This window comes from Ammospiza nelsoni, chromosome 1 (assembly GCF_027579445.1).
Source record: "Ammospiza nelsoni isolate bAmmNel1 chromosome 1, bAmmNel1.pri, whole genome shotgun sequence".
Taxonomy (NCBI): domain Eukaryota; kingdom Metazoa; phylum Chordata; class Aves; order Passeriformes; family Passerellidae; genus Ammospiza; species Ammospiza nelsoni.
Genome location: NC_080633.1, coordinates 4,574,692 through 4,592,342, shown reverse-complemented (window position 1 = coordinate 4,592,342; position 17,651 = coordinate 4,574,692).

Here is a 17,651-nt window from a genome sequence, read left to right as displayed (position 1 = left end):
AAACAACCCAAACAAACAGGATCCTATGGCATCCTTCTTTTGCCAGGGACAGTCAGGAGTGGCTGATGCTGAGGGCTGTCTGCTGCTCCACTGGGTCACAGCTGCAGCCCCTGGGTAAATCTTCCTGTGCTCCCTCTCCAGCCAGGAATGACCCTTTTAGAGCACAGCTCATCTCACCCCAAAGGAGTCAGCTGGAATAAGGAAAGAAAATTCCTACAAACCCATCTTGTAGGCTGCTGCCTCCTGCAAGGATATTAAACTTTTCCCAGTCATTTGTGAGCCCCCTGCCTTGGCCAGGGGCTGGGGGAGAGGAGAAGGACAGCTCTGCTCAGCCAGGCAGGAGGATTTGGGAAGTCACAACGTCCTAGTGACCTTAAGCAAGTTTTGCCCTTAGTTGGGAAAAGCCCCATGTGATGCTTTGCAAAAATACCAGTAAAACCATTGCTTCCTTTAATTCCATTGTTTTCTTTAATCCCAGAGATGGAAAGGGGGTGTCTGTACAACCCCTCAGTGCATTTATATCCACCATTCCCTTAAGCATCCTGAGCAGGGAAAGCTTTCCTCATGGCCCCTGTGTGGCCTGAGATGCCCTCTCAGGTCTAAGTGGGAAGGAATGTCCACCTCCTCCTCACTTGATCTATGCCTCTTCAGGTAAATTAAAACTATGTCTTTTACTCCTGCTGACTTTCTAGCTGCCTCCTCTTGGTCTAAAAGCATGGAAAATTGGGGGTTTGGCATAGACTGTTATGGGTAACATAGCCAAAGTACTCATCAGCACCTTGGGATTAAGCAGTCCTGGGCATTTTTGGCAGGAAAACAGGCAGATGTGATCAGACAGTCTCTCTGTCACTTCCTGCTCACAGTTTGTGAACCAAGGGATAATTTCCAGCTTTGTTTGATGGCACCTTTGCATTCCCAAAGAGCTGAAGCTGACAAGGTTTGTGCCAACGGGCAGCCAGGTATAGAGGGGAGGGAGAGAGAGAGAAAAAAGGAAATTTACTATTTTTGGGACACAAGAACCCATCCAAGGGTTCAACCTGAACTCTTACAACCAGGGTCATGTATGGGATCACTCACTCCTCCAACGAGTGGCTTCCCAAGGAGCAGGGGTCTGTCACCTACCCCAGGACCTGCACCCACTGTGTCACATCAAACAGGAACTTCTCTGCCTTAAACTGAGCCCTCCCCATCATCCTTGTCCTGCATGGACAAGATAACAGAGGCACAAGGAGTCCCTGGCCGTGGTTTGAAGCCTGGTGGTTCCAAGTGATGGAAAACACGAGCGTGCATGTGTGGGTGTTGGTGTTGTGGGTCACTCACAGTCAGAGCACATCAGGCTTCAAATTCTGCTTTGTTTTTGTGTAAAGCAGCCTGTCCCTGTCCAGGCAAGAGCAGGGATAGGAGCCAAGGCAGGCTGCAGGTACTGAGGGGACAGGAAAGAGCAGCTGTGGGAAGCAGCAAGAGCCCAGCCCAGACCATCTGCTGCTGTTGGATTAATCTCTAACCTGCGCTCTTAGCTGGCCAAGGGAAACTTGTTAGGCTGAATTTGTATCTCTAGCTTCAGGTTACAGCCTGGCATGTTAAAATAAACCATCCCTGACTTTGTGTTAGCTTAAAAAGCTGGGCTGTGGATTAGAGATGTAGAAGGAATGGTGGAAGGAGCTGTTTGTGATCACCAGTGAGGGGAGGAGGCGACAACTCCATGCTGCCAACAGCTTGAGCATGGCCAGAGCACCTCCTTGAGAAAAAAGAAAGGAGCAGAGCCCCAGGATAAAGGAGTGTCTGAAAAGAGCCTTGGACTCATGAGGAAAAGCTCTCTTCTGCTCTGAAGGAGCAAATTAGAAACAATTTTTATTCTCTTGTTACTATTGTTTCTCATTATCACTGTTTGTCTTGTGTTTGCTTGCAAAGCATCCTCTGCCAGAGGAGTAGCAATTTTGAAAACTTGGAAGTATTGTGCAGGAAGGATGAGATATATTTTTTTTTATTTCCTTTTTAAAAAATGTGAAATTAAAGAAAAAAAAAAAAAAGAAAAGAAAAAATATATCTTTTCCCTGCCAGTGAAAAGTAAGGAAAGAGAAATGTCTGGGAAAAACACTGTCTCCCAGCTTTGTTGAATGCTGGAGAAGAAGGAGATGGATGAAAAGCACTAATAATAAAAAGCAAAGTTTGATGAGTGGACCTGAAGGCTGCCTCACTGTTTATCTGATTCCCCACAAACAGGGCCCGGCTGTCTGGCAGGATGGTTTCAGGTAACATCTGCCCAAGCCTCCTGACTCATCCCTGTGTGGGTTTTGGATGTGCTGGAGCTGAGCTGAATCTGCCAGGCTCTCACAGTTTGCTTTGACACACATGGAGGAGAGCTGGGCTGGCTGGACCGAGCGTTACAAAGCCTCTTTCTAGGAAAGGAGCTTTGCGTAACAGAAGGGAAAATAGGTCGTTGTCAAGGTTTAGGGCATTTGCAGAAGAAAGTAAACAAGTGGTGCAGCGTGGCTGGGCTAAGGGGAGAGCAGGATCTGCTCCTGCTCCAGACAAGGCTGTGCTTTGAAGGAGGGTTTGGCTGGGAGCAAAGACAGCCTCGTGTTTACGGCAGCGGGACTCGGATTCTCCACGTGATCCTTGGCAAAGCATCCCACCCCAGGGCTGAGCCTGGCTGCAGATGCCAGAGGATAAGAGATGAGGACTCAAAATTGTCCTGTTACATCCCACAGGGACACAGAAAGGAGACTGAGGTGCTCAGCAGAAAACTCCCAGAAGGACAGGAGCCATCAGCACTTACTGGAGGTTTGACCACCCCACAGCAGCCCAGGCTTTGGGTGCCAAGCTCTGTAGGGCAGGACATGAAGCAAACAGGGCCTGGGAATCACCGAGGAGCTGCTGTGGGATGGGGAGGTGTCACAGACATGTTTTATGAAAAATCCTTTCCTTAGGATTTTTCTTCCTGAGAAGCTGAGGGGCCTCAGGAACAAAATGTAAACATTGATTATCTGCTGCTGTGGAATGCAACAGATGGATCTGGGATTGGTCTCATGTTGGTTGTTTGTAATTAATGGCCAATCACAGCCCAGCTGGCTCGGACAGAAAGTCCAAGCAACAAACCTTTGTTATCATTCTTTCTTTTTCTATTCTTAGCTAGCCTTCTGATGAAATCCTTTTGTCTATTATTTTAGTATAGTTTTAATATAATATATATAGTAAAATAATAAATCAAGCCTTCTGAAACATGGAGTCAGATCCTTGTCTCTTCCCTCATCCTCAGACCCCTGTGAACACGGAGGCAGAAGAGCATGGCCAGGGCAGAGCCAGAGCCAGAACAGAGCCTGCCCAGGGACACTCGGAAAGAAACAAAAAACAAGGCAAAAAAACCCCCAACAACCACCAGCCTTCTGCAACAGCACCGCAAAGTCCTTACAAACTCCCTGGGGCATGGGTCAAGCAAAATGCCAGGGAGATTTTGGGAAGAGCTCCAGCTTTCTCCCTGGCTGATAGAGAACCACACACAGCACGTTACCTTGCCCAGGGCCGGGGGAGAGCCCGGGCACCCATCCAGGCCCCAGGGGCTCAGTGCCGGCTGTGGCTGTGCCCTGCCCGCCCGGGTACAGCCTGTGCTGGGCACCAGGGGCTCAGTGCCGCCTGTGGCCGTGCCCTGCCTGCCCGGGCACAGCCTGTGCCGGGCACCAGGAGCTCAGTGCCGCCTGTGGCCGTGCCCTGCCTGCCCGGGTACAGCCTGTGCTGGGCACCAGGGGCTCAGTGCCGCCTGTGGCCGTGCCCTGCCCGCCCGGGCACAGCCTGTGCCGGGCACCAGGGGCTCAGTGCCGCCTGTGGCCGTGCCCTGCTCGCCCGGGCACAGCCTGTGCCGGGCACCAGGGGCTCAGTGCCGCCTGTGGCCGTGCCCTGCTCGCCCGGGCACAGCCTGTGCCGGGCACCAGGGGCTCAGTGCCGCCTGTGGCCGTGCCCTGCCCGCCCGGGCACCCATCCAGGCCCTAGGGGCTCAGTCCGGGCTGTGGCCGTGCCCTGCCCGCCCGGGTACAGCCTGTGCCGGAGCTCGGGCAGCCGGGGGGCTCTGCGGAACATCTGCCAGCGGCCCGGCCCCCGCCGCCAGCCCGCCAGGACATCTTGTTTGTGTTTTTGTGCGGAGCACACTCCCAGCGGGTTATGTCAGAGGTGAGGAATGCAGGGCCACCCTGTGTCATGAGATCAGCCTCACATTTTTAGGCTCAGCTCTTACCGTATTTGCTGGGAAGCGGCGCGGGGGCCCCGCAGGGGTGGGAGATTCCCCCCTTCGCCCGCATCCCGCTTTTCCAGCCCTCGCTCCAGCGGAGCCGGGTGGGGCGGATGGAGCCCGTCTGCTGGAACAAGCTTTCCCTCTGTTCCTCGCAAGGAGCAAGAAAGGAAACGCAGTGAATTAAGGCGAATGAAAAGGCGGCAGTGAAAGGCGGCCGGGCGCGGTGCCAAGCGCGGGGAGGGAGATGGTGGCGAGCTGCTCTCTGCCGCCGGGGAAGGCATCGGCACCCGGGGCTGCCCCACCGGGAAACTCACCTAGATACCCCAAAAACATCCCCGTGCCTGGGCTGAAAGCGTGAGGAGATACATGAACCCCCAGGGCAGCGAGGAGCTGGGCTTGGAGCCCTTGGAGTGAAAGAACTTCCACCCAAACACCGCCGAGAGCAATGGATTTCCCCCAGGTCTGCTCCTGGGATCCAACTCTTATGTTCCACCTTTCTGAAATTTCTGGGCTTCCTTGAGTTCTGTTCAAGCAAAGCTGGTGCAAAACAGCTCTGCTGATGTCACACAGGGTGGCTGCACTGCTCATTCCCAAGTTTTCCTGCTTAAAACTTGGAGGCTCCTTTGCAGCTCTGCGTCCCATCAAGGGTAGAAAGAGAGGACACGCTTTGATCCTGGTGCCACGGCATAGAAAACCCACAGAGGCAGGGTCAGACCCTGGCACAGGAAAGGCTTCTCTTCTCTGCTCTAGTGTGGCTTTTATTTTTTTTTAATTCTTTCTTTTCTCCCCTTTTAAAAAATTTCCTGCAATAGCTACAACAGTAGATCTTCAGATTGAAAAGCCCAAAACACTTCCACAGACCATGTCCAAAATGCCACTGCTTGATTATTTTGGTTTGTTTGGTTTGGTTTTTTTTAGTGGCTGGTGTTTGTTGTTGTTGTTGTTGTTCTGTTTTGTCCTGCAGAGGGTTTTGCCGTGGCGGTGTTCTGTTCTGTGTCAGAAGGAAAACAAACCCTGAAATACCGAAGTCTTTCACACAATGGTCTGTCCTTTCTCTAAACATCCCTGTGAGATGGGCCTCTTGTAGCTCTCGACTCTTCCCAGAACAGGAGAACAAATACTAGGAAATCTGGAGGGGTGAGCTGCAGGGATGAGCTGCAGGGAGCTGGCAGCACCAGCTCCACATCATTCCCTGTCTCCAATGCTGCCTGGCCCTCACCTGGGAGAGGCAGGTGAAACCTCCAGGAAGTGCTGATGGCTCCTGTCCTACTGGGAGCTTTCTGCTGAGCACCTCAGTGTCCTTTTTGTATCCCTGTGGGATGTAACAGGACAATTTCAAGTCCTCATTTCTTATCCTCTGGCATCTGCTGTTTTGTTGTGTCGCTCCCAGACTTCTTTGGTCATTCTACCATAGTCCCAAAAGTCTGTTTGGGAAAATCTCCCTTTTCTGGCATGAAAATGAAAATGCTGATTTTAGGTCCTCTCTAGATTGTGGTGCTGTGGAAGCACCAGAGAGTGTCTTGAGGAAATGAGAGACGTGACCAGCAGGGACAAAAGGGACTAGCAGAGAGCTCCAGAGGGACCTTCAGACCCAGAACCCTCCCCTGTTCACCCACCAAACACAGAGGTGATGTGTTGACAGCAAGGGGCTGGTTGCTGCCTCATAAAAATAAGGGGGGAGAAGTGATGGTGTGGGAAAATGAGTCTTGTTTAATGATTTAGGACATTATCTTCTTTTTCTTCCCACTGTCTTTGTCTGCCTTGCCCTTCATAAAGTTGTGCTTTGATAAGATTTTCTTTTTTATCATCTGGGGTGGAGATTTCAATTCATTTTCCGTGGATTGAAAAAGGAAGGAAAATGGGGCATCATGCAGCATTTGGCAACAGTCTTGGACACTGAACCAGAGCCAAGTAAGACCTGGATAAAGGGGTTGCAGGTCTACCTTGGTTGATCCAGAAGACTTCAAATGACACAAAATAAGGATCTTGGCTTTCATTCGATTTTTCATCTGCCTGGAATGCTCTAAGAAACAAAAATCTTCAGTAGCAATGATCATATATATATACATATATATATATATTTAGATTTTATATAAGTTCAGTTCTACTGCAGTGAACTCATTTGCTTCTGCTGTGCTCTTTCAGTTTAGGGGAAAAACACTGACATTGCTTAGCAACCTTTAAATCATTTTGGTAGAGCACAATAATGTGGGAAGGACGAAGCTGATGTCTGTTCCCTGCCCCAGGTTACTTTATCTCCCAAATATTAACTTATCTAACTTTATTATTTGCTTCTAATCACTATTGTTTTCTGAATTGCAGTTGAGCATCCTGAAATCATAGAATATCTCAGGTTGGAAGGGTCCCAGAAGGATCCTAGAATGGTTTGGGTTGGGAGGGACCTCAAAGATCTTTGTGTTCCAGCCCCATGCCATGGCAGGGACACCTTCCACTGTCCCAGGATGCTCCAAGCCCCATCCAGCCTGGCCTTGGGCACTGCCAGGGATCCAGGGGCAGCCACAGCTTCTCTGGGCACCCTGTGCCAGGGCCTCAGCACCCTAAAAGTGAAAAATAATGAGGATCAAGATCAAGATCCCAAGACTGCTATAAACGTGCCTTGCTTGACTTTGGTGTTGGGTTTTCACTGCCTCTGCAGCGTGGCAGAGCACCAGGCTCTCTGGGGAGATCCCACAGCACAAGGCAGCAAAAATCTCCATCTGACCCAGGCAAGCAGCTGCTTTGCCTTGCTGCAGCTCAGCAGTGGGATGTGTTGTGCCTGCCAAAGCAGATACTGAAGGTTCTTTCTTTCCTAATTGTCACTTTGTCTGTGACTGCTTCGAACACAGAACCAAGGAGCACGGAAAGAACAGTGCTTCCCCTGTCAGGGATGGGGTGGAAAAGGCAGAAAAAAAAAGGCTGAAGGAAGAATGTGGTGAAAAGCACCACAACATCCAGAGGCTTGACTCTGATTTGCTTGAAGCAGTGTAAACAAGCAGCTTACAAAACTTGGAGCTCTGACTGGCGCTGGCACCAGAAAAACAAGGAAAACATGTTTTAGGCCAATTATACTGCAGAAATACATGAGATTTTCAAGACACCTAAAGGCATCAGCATCAGACAGTGCAGTAATTTGAGTTTTAGGGCCAGATGTAAACACCAGGGCTACAAAAACCAGATACTGAACCTGATATAAAGTGACTATTGTATTGTTTCTAAAGATTTTGCACTGTTTGAAAGATTACCTACCATAAGATCCCTCTGCTGCTCTTCTAACCTCCCTGCTGGGATGCCTGGAGCTGGCCCAGGCTCATCTTCCCCAAGTTCTTTACCCATCCTTCTGCTCTCTGTGCTCCAAATCTCAAAATAACTGTGGCACTCCATGCAAACTGTCTTGAGTTTGCCCTTTTCTGCTGGACACTCACCCAACTTTGCCTGACCTATGGCCGTATTTCCCCATTCTTTGTGACCCACATCCATAACAAAGCTCTCTGCTCATAATCAGGGCAGGACTGCCCTGGCTTGTGCTCCTTCCTATGAAACTTACTGGCAGAACATTCCACATACTGGACTTCTGAGCAACTCAACTCACCTACACAAATTAAAATGAGGCAGAGCTGGTAGGTGTGAGCAAAGGGCCCAGGTCAGCCCCTGTGGAGAAATAGGACAGGACTTGCAGGAAGATCTTGTTCCTTGATGTTCTCCAGGTTCCCACTGGGAGTCAGGCAGAGCTTCCTGGCTTTCATGGGTTCAGCTTTCTGTTCCTCCAGGCCACCTCTCCACTGGTCCATCTCTATCCCATGACCAAGCAGGTTGTTTTGCTTCCTGATTCATCCTTCCTGGTTGCTACAGAACAGGGAGAGAGCCCCAGAAGTCCATGGTGGTTTTGGTTCTCCTGAGCTGTGGTTCATTGCTCCAGCCCTTTATGCTCTTATATCCTTCAGGGGAAAAGCAACAATCAGTACAATGGTCCATCTTCTTTTACTAACCTGGCACACACTTCAGCTGCTCCACCCTTCCCAGGAGGGTGGAGAGCTGGGAGATGGGAAGACACCTGAGAAATGATCAGTGGTGCTCCTGCTCCAGTAGGAGGTTTCAGAAAGCCTCAGCATGGTGATTTCATCCCCTTCAGCAGGCCCTTTGCCAGACACATCCTGTCCAGCTTGTGCTGGACATCCTGGCCATGGGGAGAGTCGGTGGCAGCCAAGTCCAAATGGCCAAGACCAGCCTCTTTCCAGTGCTCAGGAGCTGATTCATGTTTTGCTTTTCTGCCCCACCCAGTCTAGAGTGAGTTCAGCACATCCCTCTGAGCTTCACTTTCCTGCTTTCAAGGCTCTCCCTCCTTCAGAGATCTTCCCACATTCGTGGCCCAACCCAGCCACCACCACCTCTCTCTTTTCCTGGACTGGACACCAGGGCAGCAGCCAGGAACTCACTGGCTTTGATTCATCCTCCTCTAGGAAAAAAGCTGCTGATCCTGCTGCTGATGCTTCCTCTTGACTGTCTGGCCCAGCACAAAGACTTGGTGTTCATCTCCACCCCTGTCTCAAGGGGAAAGGCCACTTCTGAGAGCCATTGTCCCTACAGGGCACTGCTGAACTTGGAATGTGGGAAGAGGGGAAAAAAACACAGCCTTGGGAGCATGGGAACACATCCCTATCCCACCAGCTTTGTGCCACCAGGCAATGCTCAGGTTTGGTGTGTGTTAAGAATCAAAACCTGATGGTTTCCCCCAGGAGTCAGGCTCCTGAATGATGCAAGCATTTGTCGTCTCTCTCCTTAAATAACTACAGAGCAGAGCCAAATGGGTTTTCTCTCCAACAGATGGGCTGCTGACAGGTGCTGCTGGAGGCTGAGAGATGGAAAAGCAAGGATGCTCTGATATGGTCTGTCACTAGCTTGAAGAGAAAAAAAAGCAAGTGAGGTCTGGTCTCCTTGTTCTGCCATGTTATTCAGATGCTGTAGAAATATAAAAACACAATATTGTTGTGCTAGGGAAATACTATTTCCTTGTCTTAAAGGCAGGGGAATGGAATATGTCCTAAAGATGGAAGACTGGGATATGTCCTTTGGGACAAGGAGGATCTGCTTCCATAACACAGGTCCCAGAATAAGCAGGGTTCTGTCAGAATGGCATTGTGTAAAATAACAGAAAACAAAAGCCTTTCTTTGTCCCTAAATAAGTAATTTCTGTTCTTCCTTTGTGGTTCACTCTTAAAGGCTGGTTGAATCCAAGGAGGATGTGGTCACACTCGTTGGAAACTCCAGATGCTACAATATAAAAACACAAATCTGCATTAAACACACATTTTTAATGAGTTAAATCTCATGTGCTTTCACTCTATTTTTCTCACAGGGTGATGGCAGGCTGCTGCAGTTTTCATGTCCCTTGGAGAGCATTTGCCCAGTTCCTCAGAAATCTCCCCCTTGATTTTTTTGACAGGATAAAGTCTTTTGTTATTTACTGATGTCACTGTAGCCTAGGAGAGAAATCAACAGAGTCATGAATTATAGACTATGCTTGTAGGACTTTTCACTTTGTTTGATTTAGTGTGAACAAATTCCAGATAATTAGAGATGAGTTCAAGTTACAACACTTCACTTCTGTCTTCTGAGTTGCCCTAAGTGGTGAGGAGTGTCTGGGTTGAGTATTTTCACAGGGGTCATTGGAAAGGTGAAATCCTTCTGCTCAAAGCTGTGTCTCAGCTTTGAAGAAGCTTAATATTGCAGCAATGCATCTGTGTCTCCACTCAGGAAACACATCAGACTTTGAAAAAAAAAAACCCTCAGAATCCCCAGGGTGAAAACATCACATGGTGCTGTGTGGGTTTTCTTCAGCTTTAGCTGTGGCATCCTCCAAGTGGTTCTTCACCTGCAGGTCATTTCCATCCCAGCTAGAAACTCCTGCTGCTGAGCACTTGAGGGTAAGGAAAGAAGCATCTTGGCTTGGGCTTTTGAGATCTGGGACTGCTTGGAAATAAAATGTACCATCTCTGCAAAGCTTTCCACCAGCATCCTCATTTTGTGCGTAGAAAAGCAACTCCAGCCTTCCATTCAAATTAAAAAAACAAAACCAAAAAAACAAACAACCGAAAAATTAAAGGGTTATGGGAAGAGGCTGGGGTCTTGCTTTCTCCTTGAACAACAAAACCCATGTCTCAAAGCAAAACCAAAGTCACTTCATCATGATTTTGGAAGATGATGTACAGTGCTGTGGTACAACAGCAAGGGGAGGGTGTCCCTGAGCATGCAGCCACCTCGGGGCACAATTAGAAGAGTTTTCCATCTGAATGCTCTGTTTATTATAGATAACCAAGGTTTTAAACATAACTCACTGCCTGCTGGAAGTCCTTTGGTAATGCCTTCTGTAGGCACTGGAATCTGAGGAGGAAAAGGATGTTTGGTTATGTGATGGACTCTTTCAGGAGGACTGGGTTCAGTTCTCTCCATGTCCATAATTTGGAAAGTCTGGGTGGTCTTTGGCAAGGTCCTCTTCATACACCCAACTACAGCACTAAACACACACCTTAAGATAGTCAAGGCATAGGTGATGCACTCCTGCCTACACTTGGAGTTTATTACTCTAATTGTTGGTTAAAAGTCTGGAAAAATTAGGCCAATATGTGGGCATTGGGCCTGGAGGATGCCTCAGCTCTGGTTTTTCAAGGTTTAGCTCATGATTTTTAACTCCTGGACATTACAGGGGTAATTGCTTGGTTTGCTTGCAGTCTGATGAACTCCATGGTTTCCAGCCAAGCACTTGACCCAGAGAATCAAGCCAATAATTGTGTGACTCACCAGGAAAAATCACCAACAAGAACAATAAAAAATCCTTGGAAACATGAGTGGACTCCATTACCCTGTGAAACACCACAATGGCACAGTCAGTTATGGAGCAGCACTTTTACCACCTGGGAGGAAAGGAGGCATGGACCTTCTTTGGATGTGAAAGTAAAACTGCTTATTTCTGTTTCTTCAGGAGAAGAAGGGACAAGAATGGCACCAAAAAACTAAAACCAGAGAAGGAACAGAATGAATATTTAGGAAAAAAAAATTGCAGGATCTGGGAAAATATTTTCTTTTTATATCCTTCCTCGGGGTAATGGGTATTCACCACCTGGATGGCACTGGTGGTTGTGACTCCTCTCAGGATGTAAATCACAGAGTCACAGGCTGGTTTGGGTTGGGAGAGACCATAAAGATCATCCAGTTCCAACTCCCCCATGCATAAGAAGAGCAGCTGTACTGCACATGTGATGGGCTGAATGGACAGCTCAGTCCCTGGGGTAGTGTCTGGTGACGGGTGGCTTTGATGAGGCTTACAGGAAAGCCACTCATGGGGGAGAGAAGCACTTAGGGTCCCAGCTGGTTCATGTTTTACATGCAGTCATTAAAAAAAAAATCAAACAACCGTTTAGCATGCAATAAGAGGATAGAGGAAGGGTTTTTTAAACCAGAGTCACAGCAGGTTGTGGCCAGTACTGATTCATTCCTTGCTGTCATGGTCAGAGGTCCCCTCTGATGCACGGGGGGACTCTCCTATCCTGTGCTGATGTGACCTGGAAACCCCTGTGGTCTTGGTGTTCCCCTGGCTCCAGGCCCATGCAGGGGCGTGAAGGCACTGATTGCTGCTCAACATCCTGTCCCACCAGAGACTGGATGGAAAATATTGATTTCCTTTCAGAGAAGGCACATTCAGAGATGCTTTTATGGAGGGCTTGTTTCTCCTTGGAGGCAAAGGGAATGCAAAGAAAAAGCCCCTTTCCCTGCCATGCTGAAGGCTCTAGGAATGGAGCAGGAAGATAACACTGATAACACAAGGCTCTATAACATGCAAGATCTTGGTTTCCCTACACCAGACCACAATACAGACTCCTGGCTCCTTTGTCAAGCAACATTGAGCCAGCAAACATTAAATTAAGCGCTGTCTCCACCAAGGTGCTGACAGTCCCAAGGTGACAGTTCTTGCTGCTCTATCAAATTCAGGGTGCCCCCATTGCAGGCAATGATTGACATCTGACTCCATGATTCAGAGTGGTGAACAATTGCTTTATTAAACTATATTATATTACATTATACTATACTATATTATATTACATTATACTATACTATATTAAAGAGGTACTATACTAAAGAATACTAAAAGGATCCTATACAAAAGATACTAAAGAAAAACCCGTGACTGTCTGAGCCAGCCAGGACACAGCATTGACCCAACTGGCCAAGGAAACAAAACAATCCTCAGCAGAATCCAATTGTCAAATCCCTTCAGGTAAACAATCTTCCTAACACATTCCACATGTGCAAAAACAACAGGAGCAGCAAGTAGAGATAAGAATTGTTTTCTCTTCTTCTCTCTGTGCTTCTCCAGGAAAAATCCAGGCAGAGAAAATGATGTCTCTCTCTGTTCAGAGTGTGTGAATGCCACACTGCTCCTTCTACAAAATGCCACATCCTCTCTGGGGGTGTTTTCAGGCTAAGGTGCCCTTTCAGACCCCAACTTCTTGGCTGGGAAGAAGCCTTCTGGGATCAACTGCAGAGGCAGAAGGAAACATGACTAAGGAGACACGAGGTGTTTGACCTGGTGACAGCAGTAACTGGCTCAGATTTGTTGGCTCGTGGATATTCCTGGGTGGTGTTGGAGGTGGGATGTGAAAGCACCACCAGCCCTGAGGTGCCACATTTTTCTGCACATGGATGCAGTGACTGCCCTTTGGAAGGAGTTTATTAATCTTTGCCATGTCATTGCTTTGAGAGATGGAGCAGTGACAGACCTGCTCTGCAGCACCTAGAGAGGAAGCCCAAAGAACTGGTTCCTCCAAGAACAACCCACACCCACCCACCTGAAGGACAGAGACTTCTCTCTAGAATTTCACTGCCACTTGGGAACCTTGAGGTTGAAAGCCCCTCCATGGCACATACCTGGATGAGCACTTCATCTTCCCTGGCTGTAAGAATTTGTCTTGACTAAAGATTTTCAATTAAAAGTCAAGACTGAATTGCTACAAAGTGCTGGAGACAAGAGTCATTAACACTGGAATGCAAGTTTTAAATAATTTTTAATATGCTCTGCAAGACATCCATAAAAGGCCTTTAATCAATATGCACTTCAATTCCTTGCATTAGGGTTTGAGGAATTTAAATTCATGGCAGGGGAAGGGTCGAGAAATCATAATGAATTTCCATCAGAGCTCTTACACAGCCAGACCTGGGAGATCAGCAGGGTCCAAGCTGTTGAGGGGGTGTGACCAAATAGATCAGACTTTTTTGGTGGTCCCAGTCCATGGAGAACGGGTGTTGTGGCTTGTTATTGATATGGAAGCAAATTTTTGAGTCCCTGTTGGTGACAGCAGCTGTGATTTTCCTTGGCCATTTCAGCCAGTATCAAATATTCACTGGCACTACTGGCAGTTGAAGCATTCCCTGGTGAGAAGAGCAGAGAGGATGACGATGAGCTGAGCTGTGCACATCAGGGGTGATGCAGCAGGTGCTCCTTCTTGGGGACCCCAAATCTTCACATGCAGCATTCCCATGCCCTCGCAGATTTGATAACTCTCTTCCTGCACACCTGCAGGGTTAGTTTTGTGGTTGGTGCACAAGCAAAGCAAGCTGAAACTCCTGTTCCCACTGCCATCATCTCACAGCAGAAGCATGGAGAGGCACAGGCTTTCCCAAGGTGAGGAGGACCAAAAGAATCCAACCCATCCAAGAAGACACTGTGGTAATGCAGGTTTGAAGCTAAGCCTGTGCTTAAGCATTTGGCTGGATCCGGGCCAGAGGTGCAGAAAAGAAATTTCCAGTAAGGACAAACCTCTAGGAAGAACCAAACCCTAGAGGAAGCTCAGGGTGAGGTTTGTGCTTCCTATTTCAGTCTAAAAAAAGCCCTGTCCCAGGAGGGGGTGAGTTTCAGTAACATCCAGAGCGTCTCCCACACATGCACGCCAAATATCCCAATTCTTTGTATCCAGCACAGGGGTGATGGCAGTAAAGCACATGGAAACTCCACATGCAGATGGACCCTCAGAACATCCTTCCCTGCAGGTAGCCCAGGGACAGAGCAGCATCACCCTTGGAATGGCTCACAGGAGGAGAGACACACTGAAAGGAGCAGAGGTGGTTGTTGCAGCCAGCTTGACCCCCAGAGATGATAACAGGGCCTAGAGATTTATCTGCATGCTCTGTGGCATGGGTTTGGATGAGAGCCAGGTATTTCTCTCACTATTTCTCCTTGGGGAAGGCAGGAGCTGGGGGCTGTGCCCTAGGAGCAGGCTGGATGCAGCCACACTGTTTCAAAGGCTGAAAAAATGCAGTCCTGTAGAGGAAAGCCAGGTGAAGCTATTTATTAGACTGCCTCAGGCCCTGCCTAGTTTACTGTCAGCCTAAAAATCCCCCAGTGCTGGGAAATCAGCCTGGACCTTGTGTGCACGTCGCTGCAGCTCAGCCTGCGTTTGGAGGGTGCATCTGTCTGATTTTGCAACCCTGACGCTTGAAATGAGCTGGGGAAACGCAGGCAGCCCTTTGGAGCGGGATAGGGGAAAATAAAAAAGGAAAGAAAAACAGAAGGAAACCCAAAGCGCAGGCGGGAGGGAAGGGAAAGGCAGGATTTTGTCTCGGGAAGGCGTCGGAGCCTCTGAGGACTGTCCCCGCCGTCGCCTCGCATTGCGAAAGAGCCTTTGGCTCGGGAGCCCCTCGGTTTTCCAAGGGATGCCGGCACGGAACGCCTGTCCCGGGCGCTGCTCGCAGAGCGCAGCGGGGATGCCGGGGAGCCGGGGGGCCCCGCGCCGGGGCCGGGATGCGGCGGCAGCGGAGCGGGCTCGGAGCGGGGCCGCCTGCCATCTAGCGGCACCGGGAGCCGGTCCCCTCCCTGCCCCGGCCGAGGGAACCTCGGACACAGCCCAGAGCCCTCCGGCACCCCCCGCCATCCCTCTGCGTGCGCGGGAATCGCCTTCGGGTTCGGGGGTTCCGAGGGGGTTCTGCCAGCAGGGCTGGAGCATCTGCATGGAAAACGCGCCTGGAAATGCGGCGGAGCGTGAATGTGTCTGCGAACCGAGGAGCCGCGCCGGTCCAGCAGCCATGGACTCCTGCCTGGGGCTCTCTCCCCATTCCCTTCCTGCACCTTTCCCCCCTCTCCTTACGCCTCTGCGAAGGCCTTCTCCTCCTTTCCCTCCATGAAAAGAAATACCCCGGGCAAGAGCAGGGCTCCGCCCTCCCCTCCATCCCTTCACATTCACTGCAGGCTCCCTCCTGCCTCCCATTTGTGGTCTCGTTGCTCCCCCTCTGCTGCTCGTCCCCATGGAGAGCGGCGGGGGGGACACAGCCACGTTTCTTCTCTTCCTTCTCGTGTGTCTTTAACATCCCCAGATCTTTCAGGGATGCTGACACCTCTCTGTTTCTGCAGCCAGAAGTTTGGGAGCTGAAAGGGGGGACCTGAACCTCCCCTTCCTGCAAATTCCATCATGCACTAAATCTCCCCGGTTTGCTGGGAGCTCCCCTTTACTTTGAGGGTGACAGTGCCCCATTTCATACCCAGGGAAGGAAATGGAGATGGCTTTTCAAAGGGGATGGAGTAATGCACTTCCTAAATCCCATCCTGCCTCTTGGGGTCGTTTTGAGGGGTACAGAGCAGAAAACTAACATGGACATATTCTAACGTGGACATGTTCTCACAGCCCCCAGCAGGATGCTTATCAGGTGCCAAGAGGTGCAGAGCTGGGATCAGATTTAAAAGGAGAGGGAAAGCTGGGCCCTGGGCAGTTGGGAGATGTCAGCCAGTGGCCATGGTGTGCCCAGGAGTCAAAGATGGTGCCAGCAATGGGTGCTCCTGGCAAAGCAGCACCAGGCACACAGATTATCTCTGATGGAGTGAGTCAGAGCAGCCTGGCAGCACCCTAGAACCCAAGAGCATGGGAAGATGGCACAGGGACACTGTGTCTGTGCCCACAGCCCCTCCATTGGCAGAGGATGCACGAAGCCCTTCCCACTGAAATCAGCTTGGAGGTGAGGTCCAACCAACCCACCCCAGATGTGACCCAGTTCTGGGGGTCCAGTTTGCTCATGGTCTCTCATGGCAGCTATGGCTGGGTGAAACCCCTGCCTGATTTTCCTGCCATCCTGCACAACCTAATATGGATCCAGTAGTGTGCCTTGGATCCGAGGACTCCAAATCAACCTTCTCCATCTTCAGCAGTCCCATCACAAAAGGGACATTTGGGGTTTCCTTGTGTTCTCCCCACTCACCTGCCTCTAACCTTGCTCCAAAAATGTGTTCACCCTCCTTTTCCTTCTCTGTTTTTTCTTCTTTTATTGCTTTGTTCTTTTATCTAAATAAAAACTCAACACAACTTTAAAAGTTCAAGTTGACTGTACAGCCCAAACCTTGTGCTAGCCCAGAGTCTGAGTAGCCAAATACACCATGAAGGATTTATTCACCAGGACAGGTCTTGTTCCATAGGTGCTCTCAGCCAGATGCTTCTTGAATTCCTTTGTGTGAAGTGCTGCACCCACAGTTAGTTGGGAATGGGCAGGCAGGAGATCTTTTTGGCCCTTGTGTTGAGGTTGCCCCTTACCAGCTGGTGACAGTGCTGGGAACTGGTCCCAGGCATGTTTGTTTTTCCAAGGAGAGGTCAGCAAGGCAGGATTTTATCCAGGGGAAAAGGCTCAAGGCACCAGTCTGGCCTATCTCCATCCTGCAGTGTGCTGCCCTGGGGACCAAGCCTGTGCCACTGAGGAGGGGGGGAAACCTTCTAAGAGGAGGAAAAAAAGAGATTTCTGAGGAATGTTGTTACTTGGTACAGGTACCTTCAAGTGTAGCATAGCAGAACAGAGCTGCCCCTGATCTCTGGGGTTTCCCATCTCCCAGGGTTCTGCCCATATTTTCTCTACCATCTCAGCTGGCTGGGATTTCTCATTCCTCTTCATGAGCCAGTTCCTTCCAAGGCTGATTCCACAATCTTCACATCTTAGCTCCATGACAAGCTAGAAGGGGACTGCAGAGCCAGTCCTTACACTTTTATCAGCACAGGATTAATTAAAAAAGAATTCAGAAATAGAAAACAGCTCGGCATTAACCTCATGCTAGAGCAATTTCCAAGCAGGTACGCCAGCGAAATAAAAACAGCAATTTGCAGCTAAATAAAAATAACAGTTAAGCATTTGAAACACAAATGCACCATTCAGGAGCAGCAGATAAATATTCAGACGCGTTCATTAGGAGGTTGAGGCTGTCTCTCAAATAAACAGACAGGTACAAAATAGCAGCCTGAATACTCCAATTACGCCAACATTGCATCAGTGCCGATGCTCCCGGCTCTGGGAGTGGGAGGGGGAGAAGGGGAGAGGGTGAGGAGGAGGAGGGCAGTGGGGAAAGCATGTGTGGGAAATATATATATATTTTAAATTTGCCTTAAATTTTGTTTTATGTAACCAGTGT